At 43.1% G+C, this 15130-nt stretch overlaps 1 protein-coding gene across 1 annotated transcript in view; it reads right to left on the bottom strand.

The window, feature by feature from the left end:
* Nucleotides 1-15130, bottom strand: part of SEMA5A (semaphorin 5A) — a 1998383-nt gene that overhangs the window by 1476266 nt on the left and 506987 nt on the right. The gene's annotated exons all lie outside the window — the stretch shown is intronic.

Here is a 15130-nt window from a genome sequence, read left to right as displayed (position 1 = left end):
GAAAAGGCAATGTTACCATTAGGCAATATAAAAGAAACGAAAAAACGATTGTCTAACTTGAGGGTATAGCAAACATTTAACTGCACCAGAACCCTCAAATTATGTTTGCCCCATCTTAACTGAAAGGACAGCAGAAAAGAAACACACAAACATATCAATATAGTACTAAACCCCTATGAATCTGGAAAAGGAGAGGAGAACAATGGTACTGGAAGGTTTGGAAGAGACACTTTCACTTTATACAAGCATCCCTGTCATACATCACACTTCTTGAATGTGGCAACAGCTGCTGTGAATTAGGAAAGCCACTGAAGGTCCAAATGTGTACAGCCACTTACAAAGAAATAAGACCAATCTAATGACTACTACACTTAGAACATTTTGACAGAGTGCAATATCTCAGTGAATCTTTTGTAGTTAAATACACCTAGCCAGAAGTTGTATTCATCGGATTGAGGCAGGCCCACCGGCCCCCATATGTTGTTAGATCTGATGCTGTAATGGAAGAAACTAGGGGAATTTGTACAAAGACTGGCGAAAACTACCGCTAACGCTAGTTTGCAGCAGTTTTCTTACCAATGTGTATCGCCGAAAACTATTGCTATGTTACAGACATATGTACAAGATTTCGCTACTTGGCGATAGCTTCAGGGATCTGCGGTGAAAACTGCTGCTAACATTAGCGTGATGGCGATACGAATTTCGGCGCTAGCGGACGAAAATCAAAGAAAGGCCCATTAGCGGCAAAAAAAAGCACGTTAGTCAGCCCAACAAGAGTTTTTTTGCCTCTATTGGAAAAAATAGCCTATCAATCGACCTCCAATAGAAAATAGAGGAAAAACACCAATGAAGTGCAGAATGGAGCAGCCAGGGCCAAGTGCAGCACAGATCAACAACCCCCTCAAGCCATCCAACATCCAGGATGGCCAGGATGAGAGACTGGATGCCTCACAGGACCTGCATCTGGAGCCTGGATGCCTCGCTGGAGCTGCGTCTGAAGCCTGGATGCCTCGCTGGACCGGCGTCTGGAGCCTGGATTCCTCGCTGGACCTGCGTCTGGAGCTTGGAAGCCTTGCTAGACCTGTGCCTGGAGCCTGGATGACTCACTGGACCTGCATCTGGAGCCTGGAGTGGGATTCCGAGGAGCTGTGGAGTCGATGAGCCGTGGGGATAGACATAGAGGTGCGACAATGGTCCATACCTGGTGGTGAAGTCTGGTAGGTCGCATGGAGACACGTTGCTTACCTGTGTGAGAAGACCTCCTTGAGCCCCCTGGAGCTGTGCATGGTAGAGGCGCTCCTGCATACCCACATAGCGAGGTCTGCATTGTATACTATGATCCACTACTACACCGGGGTGCACTGAGGGGATTACCAATGGTGGGCAGCACCTCTCTGAATCACATGCACAATGATTTTTCGCTGCCCGTACGCTGTGGAGGGTGAGGCCCCTAAGCTGTGCCGAACTTGTGTGGTGGGAGCACTGCAACTTCACACCTAAGGGGGCCCTGCTGCATTAACTGCATCAGGAGGTTCACCAGCGGACAAACATTATGTACCCAGGCTTGTGAAACTCCACCTGGCTGAGGCTCCTGCTGGCTGAGTCACAGATTTGGAGAGAGTGCAGCGGATTGCACCACGTGTCAATGTCCAGGTAAGGAGAAGGTGGGACGCGTAGCGCAGGAGGCCTTGGGGTCGAGGTGCCCAGGCCTAGCACCTTTAGATGATGCACCCCCTGTGACGGCTCATCGACTATGGCAGAAGAGCATTGTCCCCCTGCTTCCAAGCAGTGCAAGAAGAGGAAAAATCATCACATGATGATAATTTCCTGATGTAATCGTGCTATGTTTCCTTTGCGGGCGCGAGGGTGGGCAGTGCTGCTCCACTCACGGGCAAGGCAGGGGCGGAGTGGCATGCCCACTCAAGTGCGCAATGAGTGTTCGGTCTTGCGCACTGTCCTTTTCGCAATGCAGGCTGCATTGCAGCCTGTATGGAGAACATGTCCACCCCACCAGCCCCTGGCTGAACGCCTTGTTCCAGCCCCAATGACCAATCCCAACACTGCATTGTAGCGTTGTGATTGGCTTAAGGGAGGAAGCCTGGCTGACTCCTTCCTGTTCCTGGAAGCAGACTCAGGAGAGTAGGAGCAATGAAGACACAGGACTTGGCCTCGAGGTAAGATGTCTCCGATTTAAATATTTACAACACCAGCTCACACACACACACACACCCGTGTCCATGCCCCATCCAGTGTCCTTCCCGGCGTTTCCCACCTCCCAGCTGTTGAGCCCCCCTTAGCACTTCTCAATGGCGGTCGCTGTGCGGCCATGCACAGCGGGTGTACTACTGGTGTGCCAACGGTATATATGAAGTCACAATGCAAACCATTACATCGCACTCCATTACAATACATACTAATACTAGGCATATTGCAACAGTAGGGAAGGTGTTGGATAGCGGAGATGGAAATATTGCTATTCCCACTTCAGTGAGTGCAACCCTAAAACTAACTCTTGCACCCCAAAGCAAACCCAGACCCTACAATTCTTCTTTGAGCCCCAAACACATCCTAAAAATCATATTTGACCCAAACGCACACCCCAATTTTCATATTTAACCCCCAAAACACACACCAAATTTAAAACTTTACCCCATAATAGACCCCAAATTTCTTCTCTGACACCAGAAAACCATACCCAAGCCAAAACATAAAAATACCCCATTACTGTCCTCACAATGCATTGTAATGGAATGTGATGTAAAGGCACCTGCGTTGTTGGAGTTGCATTGTAATGGCATTACAATGTAATGCCTGCATTGTGATAGACGTCTCCTGTGCCAAAGGCAAGCCTGTTTGTGTCAGTCTGCCCCTGGACCGCGCTCAGCACCAAAAACCATTCCTCTCGGACACTCCACCACGGCTACGGCACTAGCACCCTCCTTGCCATCAACCCTGGAAGCCACATCGCCTGCCAGGACCAACATCTGCTCCGGACCAGACATCGCCATCGCCATCACTGATGGCTACTAAATCAACCGCAAGGACCACCCCGACCATCCAGGAGGAGGCATTGCCATCACCTACAGAAGCACACTACAACTGACCACTCACTTTAATGACCCAACGGTGACCATGGAATACCTCAACTACCTCAATCATCAGGTAAAAAATATTACATATATATTTATTGACAACAATTTCGTTTTTTTAATAGCTTTAAAAATGTATAACACTTCTGTTCTTTCTAGTAAGCTTTTAAAAAACGTTTACCAATACAAAGGCACTCACTGCTAGTATTCTGTAATTCCTGACTGGGAGCGTAGGTAGGGGGCCCCGGAAGAGGGGGTCCGGGCGGGGCAGAGCGCGGAGGCCAGTGAAGAGGGGGGTCCGGGTGTTTGAAAGTGGAACTGAGCCGGAGGCTGCCAAATCCCTGCCAGGGGCCGCTACGCAAATATGTATCCATCCTCAGAGGATTATTATATTAAGGATATATATTGGTGTGGTGGCCCCTGGGGTTTGGTAGCCCTGTGCAGGTGCACAGCTTGCACATGCCTAAGGCCGCCCCTGCCGTGATACATGGCGCACTATTTATTAGCAGCCCCTTTTCAAAGGCTACTCATCGAGGTGGTCTAAGTATGTGATAGCACAAAAAACTGGTGACCGATTCATACAGACCTAGGGCCATATGTATCATAGTTCCGTTTTGCGATTCCTAAATAGCGATTTTTAAGGAATCGCTATTTAGGAATCGCATAATGGTATGTATGAAGAAAATCGCTTTTTTTAGCGATTCCTTAAGCTTCCTTAATTGCGAATTCGCATTTTGCGAATTCGCAATTAAGGAATAATTCCCAATGCATTCCTATGGGCCAGGAGAGGAGGCCCATAGGAATGTTTTCCAAATAATTCTCAAATTGCGAATTCGCAATTTGCTAATCGCAATTTGAGAATTATTGCAAGGGTGCAGGGGCGTCTCAAGGACACCCTGCTGCACCCCTGTAAATTACATGTGTGTGCATATGGCGCACATATATGCCCAATGGGCATGTATGTGCGTCATATGCCACCCTCACAAAAGCACAATTGTGCATATTTACAAGAAATCGCAAATTACCACGAACTACAAGTTGGTGGTAATTTGCGATTTCTAAACCTGAAATCGCAATTCTTAACAGCTTCATACATAGCATTTAAGGAATCGCAAAATTGAGATTCCTTTAATGCTATGGCAAATTAAGGAATCGCAAGTATTTGCGATTCCTTAAGATGCGATTGTTTCATACATCCCAAATCATGCAAAATAGCCTTTTGCGATTCGCAAAGGCCGAAATTCGGCGAATTTGGGCCTTTGCGATTCACAAAAGGCTTGATACATACGGCCCCAAATTCCTGGACTGGTAAAACATGCCTGTAAAAGGGCCTGTTTTCACATGAACAGAATCTATTGGCTGGCAAAGGGAAAACAAACTCCTCACATCTGCATGTATCACCATATTAAGCCTAAAGTCAAACGAAATGATAATCTCATTAGATAAAACTAGCATGTCCTAGAGACAACTCTCTTTGGTCTCTAATAACATTGTATTAGCTGTACTAAAAACAGGAAAAAACATTAAAGACACCTTTGGCAGGGCCATTCTAGCTAACGGCGCAGCAAGCAGTAAGAATATCGTAGGAACTCAGTAAAAATCTTGAATCACGCCACAGCGATTATTTTTCCAAATCTTAAATTGGGAGTTCGGTTCGTTTCAGCATCACAGATACAAGACCCTATTAATTATCCTTTCCTTTATCGGGTGACATTTATAGCGATTCAACTTTTTCAGTGGACCATGAAAACCAATCACCATCAATCTTACTTTTGCTTCCACTACTACGAGAGGATCATATGGTCAAAATGAAGAGTCCAAACCAATTGTGCATCAATCCCCTATCCGCAAGATGCCTGCCGTATGCCATGGTTAAACCACGCTCGCAAAAATCAATTTAGAGTCCAACTCTATTCTGCATTAATCCCGTCTACAGAAGTCTTGCTGTATGCTATTGTAAATCCACAATTGCAAAACACAAAAAAAGAATCTAACCTATTTCTGTATTGATCCTTTCCACTGAGTACCTGTCATGTGCTATAGTAAAAACACATTTGCAAAACAAGCATTTGCAAAGCCAACCAGCCAAGTTTTGGCTGCCACCCTTGAGAAAACTTTTTTTTTTGGTCACGTTTTTTGCAAAACTATATTGTTTGGAAATATGCCAGACTCATCAATCTAAAAAAAAATACTAGTCAAAAATGTTTTTGGGGTCTAAAAAAATACACATTACCATAATTGTCCCATGCACTGAAGGGAATTACTTAGAAAGTCCATCAATCTGAGAAAGAAAAAAAAGAAAGAAAGAGATAAAAAACAAAAAGAGAGACAGAAAGAAGGAAAGAAAGGACATAGGAGAAAAAGAGAGAAGGAAAGAACAAAGAGAAAGAAAGATTTTGAAAGGTAAAAGAAAGAAAGGAAGTAAAAGAGAAGGAAAGAAAAGGAAAAAGGAAGGAAAGAAAAAAGAAAAAGAAAGAATGAAATCAAAAAGAAGGAAAGAAGAAAGAAGGCAAGAATAGAAGAGAAACAAAGAAAAGTAAAGTGAAGGAAAGGAAAGAGAGAAAATAGGCAAGAATAAAAGAAGTTAAGAATGAAATGAACAAAAAGAAAGAAAAAAAGAAAAAAGGAAGGAAAGAAAAGAATTAAAGAAGGATAGAAATTTGGAAAGAAAAAGGATCAGGGGAAAAAGAAGAGGATAACGTACTATAGATCAGTTTCAAATGGACACAATCTGGTAGGCTGTGAAATAGCAACAGTCAGAAAAGTAAAACACTCCACAAGGAATTTCCAACAACATTGGTAGGAGATGGGATTTAAAAAGATGGAATGTGCATCAGAAGAGTCCTGCTATCACATCAGACTCTAACCACAAAGGCAACACTAAAATAATTATAAAGGAAAAACAAAAACACTGGCACTGAAGGGAACTAGCTTGTGTGTTGCGGGAGAGCAAAACACATTCACTCAAAGCAAAGTTAACCAGTGGCTTAAGTAGCCAAATGCCATATGCTGTAGTTGGTGCAAACAACATGAGAATGGTACAACAGGATGAAGAGAGGTGGCTGAAAGTCCCTGTGTGTAATAATTTAGGAAAATCAAATAGTCTTGGCTAACACCAGACCTAAACACAACCAGGCTCTCCACCCTGGTGCGGTCTCCATTTGCAAGAAAGTACCTAAAGATGTGGCACCTTCCAAAGTCTGGCATTATTTCACATATGTCAATAAAAAAGGTGTAGACTGCACTTTATGCGTTTGCTCGTCGCTTTAAATGTCATAGTGACAATTTGGGATATCTAATGGCCAGAGCACACGTTCTACACCAACAAGATACTTTCTTAATTTATAAGAATGCACATGATGAATAAATAAATACCCTTGAGTTAGGTAACAATAAATAATATCTATCTTTCAACAGCACCTAAAGGCACTCCCTCCCTCAGAGGTGAATGTGCACTCTACTAATGCATCTGTTATGGCATCTTAAGTGCATTCATCCATTTAACCCTTGAATACAGCTTACATTGTAGTGTGCCAGCCATTAACCCTTCTGCCATTGAGGGTTGAGTCAGTAAGCTTAAAGTGAATGTTTTAGTAACCTTAGGCATCTAGGGCCAGACGTACGACATGGTTTTGCATACGCAAACGGGTTTGCGAACCCATTTGCACATGCAAAATCATTGATGGCATGTACAATTCCTAAATAGCGAGTCGCAGTTTATTTGCGACTCGCTATTTAGGAATTGCGAGTCGCAATTATGAAGGGGCGTTACCTTCCTAATTGTGTCCGCAAATCAATGTACAAATGTTTTGTGACCGCAATTGCGGTCGCAAAACACTCACAAATTACCACCCTCTTCAAGAGGGTGGTAATGGGGTCGCAAAAGAAAAGGGGACCCCTTCCCCTTTGCAAACACAGGGGAAAATATTTTTTTAGGGCAGGCAGTGGTCCCAGGGACCACTGCCTGCCCTTAAAAAATTAAACAAAAATTAGTTTCATTTTTTTCTTTTTTAAATGCATCCCGTTTTCCTTTAAGGAAAACAGGTTGCATTGGAAAAAAAATGCTTTATTTAAAAGCAGTCCCAGACATGATGGTCTACTGAGCCCCGCACGCCACCATACCTGGGAGGGCCTGCCATTCCCAATGGGGGTCACAAATTGCGAGAGGCTCATTAATATTCATGAGCTTCTCTATTTGCAACCCCATTGGGAATCGCAAAACAGTGTAATAACACTGTTGTACATGCATAAAAGCACCTCGCAAAATGCGAGTCGCAAAAGACGCACAATTTGCGAAGCTCTATTTTGCGAGTCGTACATCTGGCCCTTAATGATTCTTCCAAAACACAGCTTTGAGTTAGCTAGTTTGATCTAGCCATGCAATAACATAATGTTCAAGGCAGACGGTTTATCCGGCATAGCAGAAAGCAGACACAAATTAGCGTTGGTTTACATTCCTAGGACTTTTCAAGACATTTGTGAACTGGGCATTTGAAAGCCATGCTTGGTACAAATGTAGTGCCAGATGGTGCATTTGTAAGCATAGTAGTTCAGTAAAATTGATCAAAATCTGATAGTATTGTTTCAGTGCCTAATTTGAGCCGGTACTTTCCGGTGCTCAGCCCCGGTACTTAATTGGTTTCCGGTGCTCGGCACTGGCACTTAATTGTCAACGCCAATCTTAAAACATTCTACCACATGGTGGCACTGCTCATCTAATTTAGAGATGAGCAGAACAAGGGTCGTTTATCAATACAATATCCATTAAAAATGCTAATGCCCACCTCCGCAGTCATTCCTTTAGCTTTGGGAACCTAAAATAATCTGAACTGTTGTATTTACACGCAAGAGAGATGGTTAGTAGTTGTTTTGGCTGCAATGACAAGGGCGATGGGTGGTGCAAGCTGCAGTGACCTCCTTATCAGAGCCCTGGCACTTAATATTTTACAAATTAAGCACTGCATTGTTTGAAGACTAAGGGCCTCGTTTAGAGTTTTTTGAGCTGTCATCCCTGCATTAAATTGGCGGGGCTCCTGCTCTGTCAAACTCATTTAGATAGAAGTGCTGTGTTTCTGATGGGACAGCTTCAGTTGGTTCTGCTTTCAGACTCGTCTGACCTAATGACCCACCTAACGAAGGACTACCACTACATTTATATGTTTACTATACGTGGTACTCCAGGGCAGGGTAATCCATCAATTGTTTACACAGGCAGCAAGAAAACTTCCTTTATATCAGGACCACATTTAAATTTTATCTGAACTATTTTCAAAAGTTAATAGGAAAGAAGCCCAAGCAAATTTTGGTGAGTGGGCAAAAGTAGCAAACAACAGATTTTTAGCTTCGAAAGGAAACTTTCAGCTGGTGCTTAATTTGTACCCAAAATGTTGCTGAGGAGGCTAAGCAAGGAGGGGTGGTGGCCTGAGAAGCAGATATTACCCTATTCAATTTTTATCCTTTCATGTCCTGCCAGGAACTGCATCCCCTTAAAGGACCTGGACTCTAAGACACCCTCTGACAGCTGTCCACCAAAAGGTCTTGCTGGAGAGAGGCGTGCACAATTTATGGAAGGATGGTCTGCTTTTATTGCCACTATTTGTGGGAAATAGAAGACGGCCTGCCAATAAACAGAATCTCTGAAGCTCAAAGTGTTGGCTGTCCATCTTCTATTTCTACTAACCTTTGGCTAAATAAAAGAAGAAATAATCTGCTGTCTCCGGCAGCACTGTAAAAGCTGTTGCAAAAGGGAATCCGGGGCAAGAAGAGTTTGTGAGCCGGCAAAGAATCCCAGTCCCTCAAAAAAGTGCAGGCGATGCTCACTGGCAAGCACCAGCACAAATTAAGAACTGAAGCAATGAATTAGCCCCAAGGAATCTTGCACAGTTTCCAAGTCAATTTTCGGACATTGTGTGTGCCTAGTGCCGGGTGTTTTACTTACTGTTGCATCTAAATAGTTTTGGAAAAGTTGAATTTGTTATGTTACGGCATTATTAAAACAAAAATGACAATGACTCTCTTACTCATGGTTGAATCTTGCAGGTGTGAAACTGGTTAAAAGGCTTTATTTCAATCGACGTTTTAATTCTGAGTGGCAAATTAAGATTAGGTGAGCCATTGTTTTTAAAATCTGTGTAGATACATTATATTTACTATTAGCATCCCCACTACGATTACTTAAAATTAGTCAGAGAAATAAAAAAATAAGCACAGTTGGCAGATTTGAGACAGGCAGTGCTTTTTTTTAACCAGTTTAACCCAGGGACTGACATTTATCTGGTCTTATCCTCACCAATAGCTCTTTTTCACAAGATGTTACCAACATTTGTACTGAATGTGTGATAGAACTGGCATGTTCTGATTGGCTGAGGCGAGGCTCAAGCCAGGCAGAACCTACCACAGCCGTCGGGGTGGGTGGTTACCCTCACTGTATCACCTGCTGTAACCCTTGGGTAGCTTGTCACTGAGCAGTCAGGCGTGGCACAGAGGCAATGTGTAAAGCATTGGCACAGCACTCACTCATGATAAATACACTAAGCGTCACAAAAGAGACTTCACACGTGGTGTTTGTAAATAAAGTTTGTATTCTAAACACACATTAATTAACACATCATGAACATCATGTATTTCTGGGCATAAATCACATTTGGAAATATTACTAGCAGTACTAGAACCAACCGTGCTAAAATGACATCAGTATTATGCACAATTGGGAAAGACCCTACTTTACCCCCAGCACAATTATGTGGTGCAAAACGTGATCAGACCTAAGCCCACCCTGGCAATTAATTATTTTAATTAAATACCACACAGTTATAGGGTGCACCCCAGATCACAATATCATACATGGGTACAGAAAGATAATTACAACACTTTTCAACAGCACCATTGGCCAAGGCCACACGGGTATAACCCAAGGTCAAATGTAGTATTCTTTTGGCAAGGAATCCGCATGTAAATGAACACTGCCAGGCGGTGTAAATAATAACAGGCAGTCACTCCTACAGCACAATCAGCACTGATACGTGTTGCCACAGATATCAGGCAGGTCTCTATGGAGCGCATTTGAACACACACACACACAGCACCGTGATGTGGTGCAACAGATATCAGGCAGGTCAGTAAATAATGCCCATGCAGACCCTGTGGTCCAAGCCCTCCTCCACGCTTCAGCTAACCCAGACGACCCTACGCCCCCGGGCTGGAGATAAAGGAAAACGTACCCCCTTTTTCTAGGTTGATCGCAGCCGGAGTCACACTTAGTCAGGGTGCACAACAGATTCCTCTGGCAGTGTGCACCACACAGTTCCAGGATCCCCGGTCCCATGTCCTCACAAGTGTATCTCTACCCTGCTGAAGTATGGCACCAGTAGTTATACTTTAGTGCGCCTTTGAAGTTGGAGGTGGTTGAGAGGGTTTCCCTTTGAACCACAGATATCTCCCATAAATTTCAGTCCTGTCTGCCATGGGGCGGTGGAATACCGATCTTAATCTTTTTTGGTGCCATGATCTGGCTTTGCAGAGGCCAAGTGTCAAAACCTCTCCCATGAGCCTATCCAGCCAGGCCCTCTAATGACGTAGGTATGTCAATCCAGTTGCCTGCCCAATGTTTGTAGCTGTCTTTGGGATATGCACGGATGTGCAAAACCAGCCTCCAGTGTGGACTGGACTCAAACTAAAAGGCAGACAAAGAGTTTTGGAGCAGAGGAATGCCCACTACCCAGAAGTTAGATGAACAGCAGGGGTAACTCCTATATCATAAATGTATATTTTATTTCTAGGATCATGTAACCTATACCTGTACCAACAGGCAATTTAGGCCTCTATTTTGTAACCTAGTGTGTACCCTGTCCATCCTCTTAACTTCATTTAAAATATTTTTGGTACATGTGTGTATCCTTTACCTCAAGACAACATCTGTACAATCATAGACAATACAGATCTAAGACAAATATTGATTTATCGATTTGTATTTTTCTGTTTTGTTGTTTAAATGTACTTTAAAAGTGTGAAAACATATAACATGCATACATTTAACACATTGTACTGTTTAAACATACATTTTATGACGGCTCAATTACATATATAAAGAACATATAAAAACAAAACATTCAAATGTACTTGAAAGATTAGAGCAGGGATACATTAGGGAAAAGGTTTTTGTAATCCCTAGAACATTTTAATACTCTGGATATCGTAATGCCCTATGTGGTCGGGGTGTAGAGGAGAGAAATGTCTTTGTGCAATGGAATTAGAGGAAAACATTATTCACTCTAGTGTTCCCTTTTGTAACTTAATTCTTGGGTGCATGTGATCCCTGGCCACAACCATAATACGCCAACGCGTTTTAACATTCACGGTGGGACTGCTCCTTGTCTTGAAGTTCTTTCTTAGGGCTGGGTGTATGCTTTGTAGGGACACCGTAATATGTGTGGGTTGGGCTTAAGTGGAGTACCAATTTCCTTTTTCAAGGTCTTTAAATTGCCTCTTTCATTTTAAGATAACACAGTGCCTTTATATAGCTGTGAGCCACCAGTAAATGTACATGTTCCCATTGTTTTTCGTGCTAACGTGTGGGTATTCAAAGTACTACCTTTTGTCTTGGCGTTCAGAGTAAAAATGTTCACACGCCGCATGCGTCCCACTTCTGGTTGAAAGAATACTGAGTGAGAAGTGGCATTTCTGAGCTAATAATGACAAATCCCTCTTAACCACAGGAGAGGGTTTGTCATTGTGAAACCAATGATAGGAAACTTTATGAGGCTGCCGCACTGTAAGCCACTATTGCTGCTTGAAGTAATTTCATCCATTCCCCCATGCTAACTTATGAGAAGAGCAAACCTCAGAGGTAGTGAAAACACTCACAGGTATTCTTTCACTACCTGAGCAAGGAACATATAGGATTGGGCAGTCGTTTAGTAAGGCCAACCTGAGTATAAGTGCAATTGTCCACGGCCTGACACATGTTTAACAACCTCATAGGTGCAAGTGCGCACCCAAAAGCCTGCCATGGCAGGCTTGACACATATTTGAAAACATCAGGTAAGCACCTCTTTCTAACGTGTGTAGGAGGATAGAGCACAGTTTCACACTGCATTTACAGTGGAAAAGTGTCCAGAGCCCTAAAGCCACTAACAGAGGATCAGCAAAACCCTGGTGTTGTCCCATGGGAAAAGCCGACCTCCTAGGTAGGGAAAATCCGCATGAGGTTCATCACTACCTGGGCAGGGAACACCCAAGTGTACCTGCCCTGCCTTTCGCCTACCACTTGCTCCACCCCTCAGGACTTACCCTAGGGGTGCTCTAGTGGTAGTGGAATGCCCACTCAGGGTTGGCTCATGAGTTAGAAATGCCAACCTGAGCATAGACACAACTGCGCACTCACAGGCCTGCAATGGCAGACTTGACACATGTTTGGAATGCTAATCTGATAGGTGGCACAATCAGTGCTACGTGCTACAATTAGCCAGTGCAGTAACTTCCATGAGTATGTAGTGTACCTTTTTACAGGGCACTCATTTGTACAACACCTAAACTAATCAGTAAGCGTCTCTTCCTAGCATGGGTAGAAGGGTGTGCGCGCTTTCACATTGCATTACAATGGAAAAGCATCCAGAGTCCTAAGGCCAAGAAAAGAGAATCAGCAAAAAACAGGAGGGGAAATAGCTAAATGTTTTACAAAAATCCCTTAAGAAGGGCCATGTCCAACAATGTGCCAATACCCTTTACTGCACAATGGTAACAATCTGAAATACTTAGAATGCAGCTAGAATATGGTTTCATGAAGATTCTAGCTAAGAATGTCATGATGTGGGTGGGCTTGGAATGTTAGTGTTCAAGTTTTATTGTTGAACTGAAGTTGGCAGCAGAGCAGCTCCTGTGTGTTCTTCCACCGCCACCGTGTAGCGCACTCTTAATGATCCCTGCATGATTACTACACAATTTTAAGTAGGGACTCAAGTAAATACTTCTTCATTTTCCAAAACTTATGTTACAATTAACTATTGTCACATCCCCTTTTTAATTCGTGAGGTTTGTAAAGAGGTAGGGTCAATTCATGATTCACTACTGTGATGAAATCAAAAGGCAGTATGCTATGAGATGTATGACGTTACAACGCATGCTTTTACCACGCATGCTGTTACAACGCCAGTTTTACAACGCATAGCGCTTTGGGGTGCTGGATAGTGAATAGTTTAATTTACTATTCCAACTCCACTCCCCGTGAACACTAGGGAAGGTGTTGGATAGTAAATTAAATCTATTCCCTATCCTAGAGCGCCCCCCCAGCGCAATGCGTTGTAATGGTTTTCGTTGTAAAACCTGCGTGGTAATAGCACTGCGTTGTAAAAGTTTCGTTGTAAAGGATGTTTCCCATGCTATGACATCCATCAGCTGCAATCGCACAGATTATTCACATGCCTGCTTGCATACGTATACGAGTAATTGTTTATGGTAATTTTATTTTAATCATAAGTAGGAGATAGAGCATGTTTTTCTGCCTTTTTATAAGAGGTTTAGAGGGAATTCAAAGAAGCCATAAAGAATCAGCAAATGTGACTGTAATAAATGATAGAAAGCAGAGCTACGTTTGCGCAAATGGTTGTAGGTGAGGACACCCAGCACTTATTTTTGTACAGAAAGTCGGAGTGAAGCAGCACCTGCAACATAGGCAGGTACAAAGACAGGAAGTGTAGGGTTGTGTAGTAAAGATAAATGAGGTGGTATCAAGACTAAGCAGCTCTAGTAGTCAGCAACCACCAGCAGGTGTTTCCTAAGAAAAACTTTGGACCTCTGCACTTTTTTTTTAAAGCAATTTTCCATTTATCGTTTAAGTTACAGACACCAAGTAAGAACCAGAAAGATCATATTTGTCTCGAAAAAGTTATCTAGTAACTTATTGTTGCTTCTCAACTTGAGAGATTACCAAAAACAATAGCACAAATGGTGCCATTTGCGCTCCCAACACCTCAACCAGGCCACTCCCACAGTCAGCCAAGATACAAAACATGGAATAATAATAAATCTGATGCTTTTTCCCTGGATCACAAATGCTATCTTTGCCCAACTATAACTCAAACCTAGATATTCCGCAAGTAGATTTCTCCTCAACCTCTATGATCCATGGATTTTGTCAACAGTAGCCTCCCCTATAAATAGGTGGAATTTTAGTCTTCCTCCAAGGAGTCCCCTATTGATATCTTAGGGCCACATTTATCAAACATTAACACAGTACAGCAAGCCACCTGGCCACCCTGAGGCAAAGGGCAGAACTGTGCTGTATTTAACATTATATGGGGCATTAATGTCCTTTCCTTGCGTTAGCACACAAACTGATGCCTAGCGCCAATGTAGGCACTCTTGTGCTGTGGGACAGGGTGCCTGTGATGCAGAAAGGATTATTTTTATGCACGAAGGGGCATCTTCCTGCACAAAAACAATCTTCTGAGGCATTTTTCTCTTTCTATGTGTGCAGCAGAAAACAGTAAACATTGAAAAAGGAAAAAACAAGGAGAAATAAATATATTTCTCCTTGTTACGCATAAACTGGGGAGGCATAACATTTTGACACATTCCCGGATCTACCAGTAAAGGTAAATCTTGAATGCACCAAAATCCATGTCTGGATGCATGGGAACACTCATGCTCCATCCATGGAACGCCTCCCTGAGGCAGAGTAACGTAACAGAGTGATTTGCACTGCATTGTGTTACACTCGATTTATCAAGCCACACAAGGTGGCGTTGCATGGCTTGATAAGTCTTACTTAGTAGTTACTTACTTAGGAGTTATGACGCCCTTGCGCCCCATTGCGCATGGGTGACGAAGCTGCTTGATAAATGTGCCCCTTAGTATTCATCTTCTTATATTGTTCCTCAGGTATCAGACTTATTGGAATGGGGATTGTTCTCACCCCTCAACTTGTAGCTCTGCAAGAGTGGGGACCCCAATTTACATAATTTATCAAGATTGACCATTATTCCTGTTCTATCTAGGTGCAAACAGTTCCTATATTACTTTGAACATCCTGGTTTAATCATTGA

This window comes from Lissotriton vulgaris, chromosome 4_1 (assembly GCF_964263255.1).
Source record: "Lissotriton vulgaris chromosome 4_1, aLisVul1.2, whole genome shotgun sequence".
Taxonomy (NCBI): Eukaryota; Metazoa; Chordata; class Amphibia; order Caudata; family Salamandridae; genus Lissotriton; species Lissotriton vulgaris.
The sequence above is the reverse complement of the archived record's forward strand: the minus strand, read 5'-3'. Positions and strand labels throughout refer to the sequence as shown.